Consider the following 10,205-nt stretch of genomic DNA (forward strand, 5'->3'; position numbering starts at 1 on the left):
TAAATGCTGTAGGCTAGATCCCTCCACTTGGTGATTCTCAATGCACTTTAGTGCATTAAAATTCCTCAGAATTTCTAAAGTTAAGAAATTTGACTAGCTCTGCTTTTCCAAGACTCACTTGGCCATGGCATTGGCTTTTTGGCTAATGCCTGTTACTGTACAATGGAACACACTTATCCAGCTTCTGCTGTAGGAAGGAAGTAATTCTCCCATGTTTCAAGTAATCAGGTGGGGGCCACCACCCATCATGGTACCCCTGGAGGTGTTTATGTACTGCTGTGCTGTGAAGGACCATCCATGAGGAGTCGTCTGTGTAAGTAGACACTATGTATCTGACAGGGAATATATAAGTATTTTAGACACACATTTAGATTGCTAGGCAACCAAATTAGGCAAGACCTGATACTTAAACTAGGCAGATTGGCTTAGATATTTATTCATCCATAATTTATTCATGAACTCAACAAACGTTTATTGAGCCACTACTTGTTATAATCCCTAAGCTTAAGGAGGTAATAATCTAGAGATGGTCGTATGTGAATCCAACTTGCAATACTCCAAATTACTGCTCTTCTGGTCCTTTCCTAACCCTAATGACCATTTATGCCGCTCTGGCTTAGGCTGACACTGTCATGTGCCCCCGGAATCACTCAGCACTATAAGTAGATAGCATGATCACAGGATTGACATAGCATTTTAATTTTTGACTTCTTTCAAAGGTACCATCTTTTTAAAACTAACAAAAAAAAAACTAACAAAACCTTTAGAAGATAGAACCATGTTATTTCTACACCTCTTTGCATAGGCTTAAGAGAGATTTAGAGAAATCAAATGGTCAGCCCAAGGACATACAATTTCAAACATTCGAAATCACATTTGACCCAGTTCCTGGATTCTCAATTTTTCCTTTTTTTACTCCCAGTGCCATTTATCACTTGCTCAATTTGCTCTAGTGCCCAAGGTGCGATGGGTAGGATATGGACTTGTGTTGTCAATATATGGTATTCCATGTGGATTTTGAGCACTTGACATGTGGCTACTGCAGTCAAGGAGCTGAAGTGGGCATTTATTTAGTTTTAATTAAGTTAAGCTTAATTTAAAGATTAATACTCAATTTAAGTAATGGAAAGCTTTTAAGCATGTTTGAAATAACATGAGTATGTAAATCTGCTTTTTCCAACTGTAAATGTTATGATATTTAAATATAGATAATGTTTTTTTGATGAAATCTGTGTTTGAATTGAAATGTGCTTTAAGTTTAAAATACTCCTCAGATTTAGAAGATGCAGTATGAAATAATGTAAAGTTATCTCAATATTTTTATATTAATGATATGTTGAATCAGTAATCTGGATATATTGAGTTAAGTAAAAATACATAAAATATATTATTAAAATTAATTCTGCCTATTTCTCTTCCCTTTTTTTGGATGTGGCTACTTAGAAAATACAAAATTACATATGTGGCCTGCACTATATTTCTATTGGGCAACACTGTTATAACTATATTGAAGTGCACTGAATGTCTGGTGGCAAAATTCTAAACCTAAGTAAAATGGGTGGTGGGATAGCATAGAACTAGAATTTGTAACATGACTCTGGGATTCAGGTTTGGTTGTGTATTCTGGCTCTAGTACCTGCTAACTCGGCAAGTTACCTGACCTCTTGAAGCCTTTCTCCATACCTGTAGATTAAGGCAAATGTTGACATCAATTTCATTGAAATTTTTGAGGACTCAATAAGCTAATGCACTTATAACATATGGACCGGTATTAGGCAAATGTTTAAATGTTCATTACTTGGTTAGTAACAGTGATAATTATACTACTACTATTGGCATAAAATGCAAATAGCATCCCTGGGCTTAGTAAATAATGGTATTCTCTTCAGAGCTTCATTTTTTTGAGGTGTCATCCTCTGTTGCAATTCATTGCACTGGACTGCATTAATCATACCCTGTTTTGTTCTTACTGACAGTAATGAATAGTAACTGATACAAACCAGCCTGCTAGGTCACTGATGAGGTACCTGCAAATGCTCTTTTCCAAGGCAGTTCTTAATTACCTTTTGTGTGTGAAATACCATATGCTGTAATTCCTCTAGCTGGAAATCTTCTCTGGGTTATAATGCCATGTTAGTTTTTAAATAATGTCTCTGGTTGATTTCTCTTCTAAATCTCAGGGAGGAGTTTGATTCAGTTGTTGTTCCTTATAATTTTATTTTTTATTGGGCTTCCTGATTCTCTCTTTTCCATTGCACTTTTCTGCTGTTATTTAACTCAGTGGCTCCGGCTGTGCTTTGAGGGTTGGGACTAATCATGTGCTCAATAACTTGAAGGAATCAGAACCCTGAGTGACGGTGATGTTCACACACCCAGCTTAAGGCTTATACATAAAGCTTTATTATATACAGATACTGTTTTAAGGCATTGTGAACTGCTATCAAACTAACAGAGTTTTATAACTTTTAAAAGTTTTGGAGATGCTCCCTTATTTGAAGATCCGGTTTTTAGCTTCCTCAACCACCCAGGACACATCCGGAAGAAGAGGTATAAGCAAAAAAGGCTAAGAACATAGGTGTTACCAAACACAGCACTCCATCCAGGAGAGGGCAAGGCTTTCCCCAAAGACACTGATGTATCCCTGAATCTAAAACAAGGCTGGCAAATTTTTTTTTTGGAAAGAGCAGATTGTAAATATCTTAGGCTTTGCAGGCCATGCAGTCTGATCACAACTACTTAAGTTGGGTGGACATACAGCAGAAGCAGCCATGGACCACGTGCCAAGGAATGAGCATGTCTGTGTTCTGTTTTTTTACAGAATAGGCAAAGGGCTGGACTTGGCTCATGGGCTGTTGTTTGCCCACCCCTCATCTAAAATACAGTGGCAGATAAGAATTAGCAGGACAGAGGGAAGAGAGCAAGAAGGAATAGCTTTTGAACAGAAGGAAGGTTAAAACACCAGCTTCAAGGTAGACAGAACCTAATAGAAAGTACCCCCATCCAGGGCCCTTCCACGTGGGGAGAAATGGTTCTAGAGCACAGCAACCTGATTGATGATATGATTCTGGTTGTGATTACTGAGATTCACAGTGATGATCCCACAATCTCCAAGAACTAATAAAATATATTCTGTATATTCTGATTACAGGGACAGAGAATTAGGGAACATATCTGAGTGAGTTATAGTAAGTAGATTAAAATAAAAAAGAAATTTTGGGACTTCAGGTGGTAAGCATCAGTTATCTGAAAAACTCTTACGGAATCCTCCATTTTCTGAAATCTGTGGTTCTTGAAGTGCTACTGTATATTTTTCTAGTTTTATTGAGAAATAATTGACATACCTCACTGTATAAGTTTAAGGCATACAGCATGTGGTTTGATTTATGTATATTGTGAAATGATCATCACAGTAGGTTCAACTAAACATCCATTTTCTCATCTAAAGAAAAGAAAAAAGAAAAGAGAAAAAAGTTTTCTTTTATGATGAGTAGGATTTGCTCTCTTAACAGTGTACCTATTTATCATACTTTGGTCTTAACTATAGCCATCGTGTTGTACATTATATCCCTAGTACTTATTTATCTTATAGGTGGAAGTTTGTACCTTTTGACTACCTTCATCCAATTCTCCCAACACCCACCCCAACTCTGGTAACTCAAAATTTGATACTTTTTCTTGAACATTTTTTTAAAGTTTACACATGTGAGATCATACAGTATTTTGTCTTTCTGTCTGATTTATTTTATGTAGCATAACATCTTCAAGGTTCATCCATATTGTCACAAATGGTAGGATTTTCTAGTTTCTTATGGCTGAACAATTCCACTGTGTTACGTGTATATATATATGTACACTATGATGTCTTTATTCATCTATTGATGGACATGTAGGTTTTTTGCATGTATTGGCTATTGTAAGTAATGTTGCTATGAACATGGGGGTGCAGATATCTTTTTGAGGTAGTATTTTTGTTTTCTTTGAATATATTCCCAGACATGGAACTGCTGGATCATACAGTAATTTTATATCTGATAAGAGGTTACTATATAAAATATATAAATAACCCATACAACTCAATAGCAATAAACAAACAACCCAATTAAAAAGTGGGCAAAGACCCAAATAGACATTTCTCCAAGGAAGACATATGGGAGGCCAACAGGTACATAAAAAAATACTCAGCATCACTAATCATTAAGGAAATGCAAATCAAAATCACAGAGATATCACCTCATACCTGTTAGGATGGCCATCATCAAAAAGACAAGAGATACCAAATGCTGGTGTGGATGTGGAGAAAAGAGAACCCTTGTGCACTGTTGGTGGGATTGTAAATTGATGCAGCCACTATGGAAAACAGTATGATGAATCTTCCAAAAATGAAAGTATTACTGCATTTTTTATCCTTTGCTCTTAAAGCTTGAGATTGGCTAATGAAACTGACTTCCTACATGGATCTTTGGACACAGTCTCTGTGGGGTTTAGGAGAACATTCAGAATCTAAAATATCTCCTTTTTAAAGCAATCTATGCAGGATGATAAAATGTACTATAGGTACTCACAATTCATGCTGACTCCTGAAAAACAGTGTTCTCCTAGGAAAAAGAGTATCTTGAACCACTCTTGCTAAACTTGGGGGGAAATTGGTTGTTTCCAGCTTGGGATCCTGGGAATACAGCAACGTTACTCTCAGCAGTTGGGCTGCTGCTGAACTGATGCATTTGAGGATTTTTCCAATACTTTCCTGGGACTTTGTTAAAGGAAATTCTGCGACTCCCCACTCAACAGATACAAGCTCTTTCTCCTCTTTGCTCTGAATCATTCTATATTTCTCATTATTGATAAGGAACATTAATAGTAACTGGGATTTATTCTATTTCTCTCATATATATTTTGTGTTCATGTTATAAAATATGAATTTGTACAGATGGCTTTGAAATTTCTCCAGGTTATTTATAAAACCTGTCAGGTTTTGACCATTAGGGGTTGACCATAAAGGAAAAATAAATACAAAAAATGATTTTAAAAGATATCCTGGACAGGATTAAAGATGGCAGGGTGAGAGGTGAGACAGAGACCTCCTGTACAACCACATACAATACGAAAATATAATTAATACAATTAATCCTGAAAGAGCAACAGAAAAGAAGGCTGCACCAGACTGCATACACCTGGGGAAGAGAACAGACCTCACAGAACAGGGTAACATACCAAAGCTGTGACCTGGCAGGACCCAAGCCCTTCCTCCACCTCAGCTCACTGGCGGGAGGAAGAGAAACAGAGCAGGAAGGGAGTGGAGGACTGGGACTGCTGAACATCTAGCCCTGGAGATCTGGTCTGGGAGTATGAACCTACATTGCATGGTGCTCTGGTGATTAGTGGGGTTGGAAAGCTAAGACAGGTGGAATACCTAGAGAGATTGAGTTTCCAGCTGCTTGTGGAAAACAGGGATCTACATCTGGCTGATCTGGGTGGGAAGTCTGAGAGACTTCCTAAAAGCAAGAAGGCTGCTAAAGGGGCAAATATTGCAAAGAGCTTACTGCTCAGGAGAAAGGACAGGTAGACAAAACTGTCTGGGTGCACTCTGCCCAGCAGGTTGGGAACTTTCACCATCTTCAGATGCTCCATCCCCCTGGCTGGTTATGCAGCTCCAAGGCCCCCCACCATGAAATGCAGCCTGCTGCGCTTCCTCCTGGGCAGCCTGCATCTGGCTCACAAACTGGCAAACCCTACCCTGGCATCAGGCCAGCCAGAGGGAAGCCCCACCTACAGCAGCTACAAACACAACACATAGAGGCTTACACCTGTGTGTGTTCAGCCCACTGGTTCTGGCAGTTGAGACAGGCATAGCAGCGGGGAAGCAGGAAACAGCTCTTTCCTTCCCCCAGGCACAAGCACCACTCCCCTGTGACTCCTGACATTGCTCCAGGGGCTGAGCAGCTCCAGAGAGTAGGGCTTCTGGGCACTATAGGGCACTACATACAAATATGAAATGCCAAAGGAACCTGGTTCAAAGCAAAATATCAGCAACACCAGAAAAAGGATCAAGTGAGACTGAACTAATCAATCTTCCTGAAGGAGATTTCAAAATAAAAATCATAAACATGCTCCTGGAGGTACAGAAAAAAATTCAAGAACTAAGGAATGAATTTAGGACAGAGATCTATTCGTTGAGGAACACAAAGGGGGGTATTAAAAGCAGATTGGATATGGTGGAGGAGACGATAAATGAAATAGAAATTAGAGAAGAGGAATACAAAGAATCTGAGGCACAGAGAGAAAAAAGGATCTCTAGGAATGAAAGAATACTGAGGGAAATGTGTGACCAATTCAAATGGAACAATATTCATATTATAGGGGTACCAGAAAAAGAAGAGAGAGAAAAAGGGATAGAAAATGTCTCTGAGAAAGTAATTGCTGAAAACTTCCCCAATCTGGGGAAGGAGAGTGTCTCTCAGGCCATGGAGGTGTACAGATCTCCCAACACAAGGGACCCAAGGAAGACAACACCAAGACATATAATAATTAAAATGGCAAAGATAAAGGATAAGGACAGACTATAAGAAGCAGCCGGAAAGAGAAAAAAGATCACATACAAAGGAAAGCCCATCAGGCTATCATCAGATTTCTCAACAGAAATGTTACAGGCCGAAGGGAGTGGCATGATATATTTAATGAAATGGAGCTGAAGGGCCTTGAACCAAGGTTACTCTGTCTGGCAAGGTTATCATTTAAATGTGAAGGAGGGATTAAACAATTTCCAGATAAGCAAAAGCTGCGAGAATTTACCTCCCACAAACCATCTCCACAGTATATTTTGGAGGGACTCCTATAGATGGAAGTGTTCCTAAGGTTAAATGCTGTCACCACAGGTAATAAAGAGGGATAGACAAAGAGTACAGAATATAATATCTAATATATAAAGAATGGAGGAGGAAGAAAAGGAGGGAAAAAAAAGAACCTATAGATTGCATTTGTAATAGCATACTGAGTTAAGTTAGAGTGTTAGATAGGAAGGAAGTTACCCTTGAACCTTTGATAACCATGAATCTAAAGCCTGCAATGGCAATAAGTACATACCTATCAATAATCACCCTAAATGTAAATGGTCTGAATGCACCAATCAAAAGGCATAGAGTCACTGGATAAAAAAACAAGACCATCTATTTGCTGCCTACAAGAGACTCACTTCAAACCCAAAGACATTCACAGACTAAAAGTGAAGGGATGGAAAAAGATATTTCATGCAAATAATAGGGAGAAAAATTCAGGTGTTGCAGTACTTGTATAAGACAAAATAGACTTTAAACAAAGAAAGTCAAAAGAGGCAAAGAAAGACATATAAGGATAAAGGGGTCAATCCAAAAAGAGGTTATAACCATTATAAATATGCACCCAACACAGGAGCACCTACATATATGAAACATACTAACAGAATTAAAAGGGGAGATAGAATGTAATGCATTCATTCTAGGAGACTTCAACACTCCACTCACTCCAATAGACAGATCAACCAAACAGAAAATAAGTAAGGAGTCAGAGGCACTGAACAACACATTAGAAAAGATGGACCTAACAGACATCTACAGAACTCTCCACTCAAAAGCATCAGAATACACATTCTTCTCAAGTGCGCATGGAACATTCTCATGAATAGATCATATGCTAGGCTACAAAAAGTGCCTCAGTAAATTCAAAAAGATTGAAATTGCACCAACTAGTTTCTCAGACAACAAAGGTATGAAACTAGAAATAAATTATGCAGAGAAAATGAAAAAGCCAAAAAACACATGGAGGTTTAACAACATGCTCCTAAATAACGAATGGATCAATGACCAAATAAAAACAGATCAAGCAATATATGGAGACAAATGACAACAATAACTCAACACTGAAAAATAAGTGTGATGCAGCAAAGGCCGTGCTAAGAGAAGTATATTGCAATATAGGACTACCTCAGGAAAGAAGAACAGTCCCATATGAACAATCTAAACTCACAATTAACGAAAATAGAAAAAGAAGTAAAAATGAGGCTCAAAGTCAGTAGAAGGAAGGACATAATAAAGATTAGAGCATAAATAAATAAAATCGAGAAGAATAAAACAATAGAAAGAATCAATGAAAGCAAGAGATGGTTCTTTGAGAAAATAAACAAAATAGATAAACCCCAAGCCAGACTTATCAAGAAAAAAAGAATCTACACACAGAAACAATAGAAAATGAGAAAGGAAAAATCACTACAGACATGACAGAAATACGAAGAATTATTAGGTAATACTATAAAAAATTATATGCTAACAAACTGGGTAACATAGAAGAAATGGACAACTTTCTAGAAAAATGCAACCTTCCAAGGCTGACCCAGAAAGAAACAGAAAATCTGAACAGACCAATTACTAGCAAGGAAATTGAATTGGTAATCAGAAAATTACCTAAGAACTAAAGCTCTGGACCAGATGGCTTCACCGCTGAATTTTATCAAACATTTCATGAGGACCTAATACCCACTCTCCTTAAAGTTTTCCAAAAAGTAGAAGAAGAGGGTATATGTCCAAACTCGTTCTATGAAGCCAGCATCACCCTACTACCAAAACCTGGCAAAGACACCAAAAAAACACAAAATTATTCAGACCAATATCCCTGATGAACGTAGATGCAAAAATACTCAACAAAATATTAGCAAACCGAATTCAAAAATACATTGAAAAGATCATCCACCATGATCAAGTAGGATTTATTCCAGGGATGCAAGGATGATACAATATTAGAAAATCCATCAACATCATCCACCACATCAACAAAAGAAGGACAAAAGCCACATGATCATCTCCATAGATGCTGAAAAAGCATTTGACAAAATTCAACATTCATTCATAATAAAAAGTCTCAACAAAATGGGTATAGAGGGCAAGTACCTCAACACAATAAAGGCCATATATGACAAACCCACAGCCAACATCATACTTAACAGCGAGAAGCTGAAAGCCTTTCCTTTAAGATCAGGAATGAAACAAGGATGCCCACTCTCTACACTTTTATTCAACATAGTTCTAGAGGTCCTCACCACAGCAATCAGACAACACAAAGAAATAAAAGGCATCCAGATTGGTAAAGAAGTTAAACTGTCATTGTGTGCAGATGACATGAGATTGTACTTAAAAAACCCTAAAGAGTTCACTCCAAAACTACTAGATCAAATATCAGAATTCAAAGAAAGCAAAGTTGCAGGATACAAAATTAATACACAGAAATCGGTTGCATTCCTATACACTAACGATTAACTAGCAGAAAGAGAAATCAGGAAAACAATTCCATTCACAATTGCATCAAAAAGAATAAAATACCTAGGAATAAATCTAACCAAGGAAGTGAAAGACCTATAGTTTGAAAACTACAAGACACTCATGAGAGAAATTAAAGAAGATACCAATAAATGGAAACACACCCTGTGCTCATGGATAGGAAGAATTAATATTTTCAAAATGGCCATCCTACCTAAAGCAATCTACAGATTCAATGCAATCCCTATCAAAATACCAACAGTATTCTTCAATGAACTAGAGCGAATTGTTCTAAAATTCATATGGACCCCGAACAGCCAAAGCAATCCTGAGAAGAAAGAATAAAGTTGGGGGGATTACACTCCCCAACTTCAAACTCTACCACAAAGCCACAGTAATCAAGACAATTTGGTACTGGCACAAGGACAGACCCATAGACGAACAAAACAGACTAGAGAACCCAGATATAAACCCAAGCATATATGGTCAATTAATATATGATAAAGGAGCCATGGACATACAGTGGGGAAATGACAGCCTCTTCAACAATTGGTGTTGGCTAAACTGGACAGCTGCATGCAAGAGAATGAAACTGGATTATTGTTTAACCTCATACACAAAAGTAAACTCAAAATGGATCAAAGACCTGAATGTAAGTCATGGAACCATAAAAACTATACATGAAAACATAGGCAAAAATCTTCTGAATATAAACATGAGCAACTTTTTTTCTGAATGCATCTCCTCCAACAAGGGAAACAAAAGCAAAAATGAACACATGAGACTACATCAAACTAAAAAGCTTCTGTACAGGGAAGGACACCAACAGCAGAACAAAAAGACATCCTACAGTGTGGGAGAATATATTTGTAAACAACATATCTCACAAGGGGTTAACATCCAAAATATATAAAGAACTCAGAT

Source organism: Manis pentadactyla, unplaced genomic scaffold (assembly GCF_030020395.1).
Source record: "Manis pentadactyla isolate mManPen7 unplaced genomic scaffold, mManPen7.hap1 scaffold_431, whole genome shotgun sequence".
NCBI lineage: Eukaryota > Metazoa > Chordata > Mammalia > Pholidota > Manidae > Manis > Manis pentadactyla.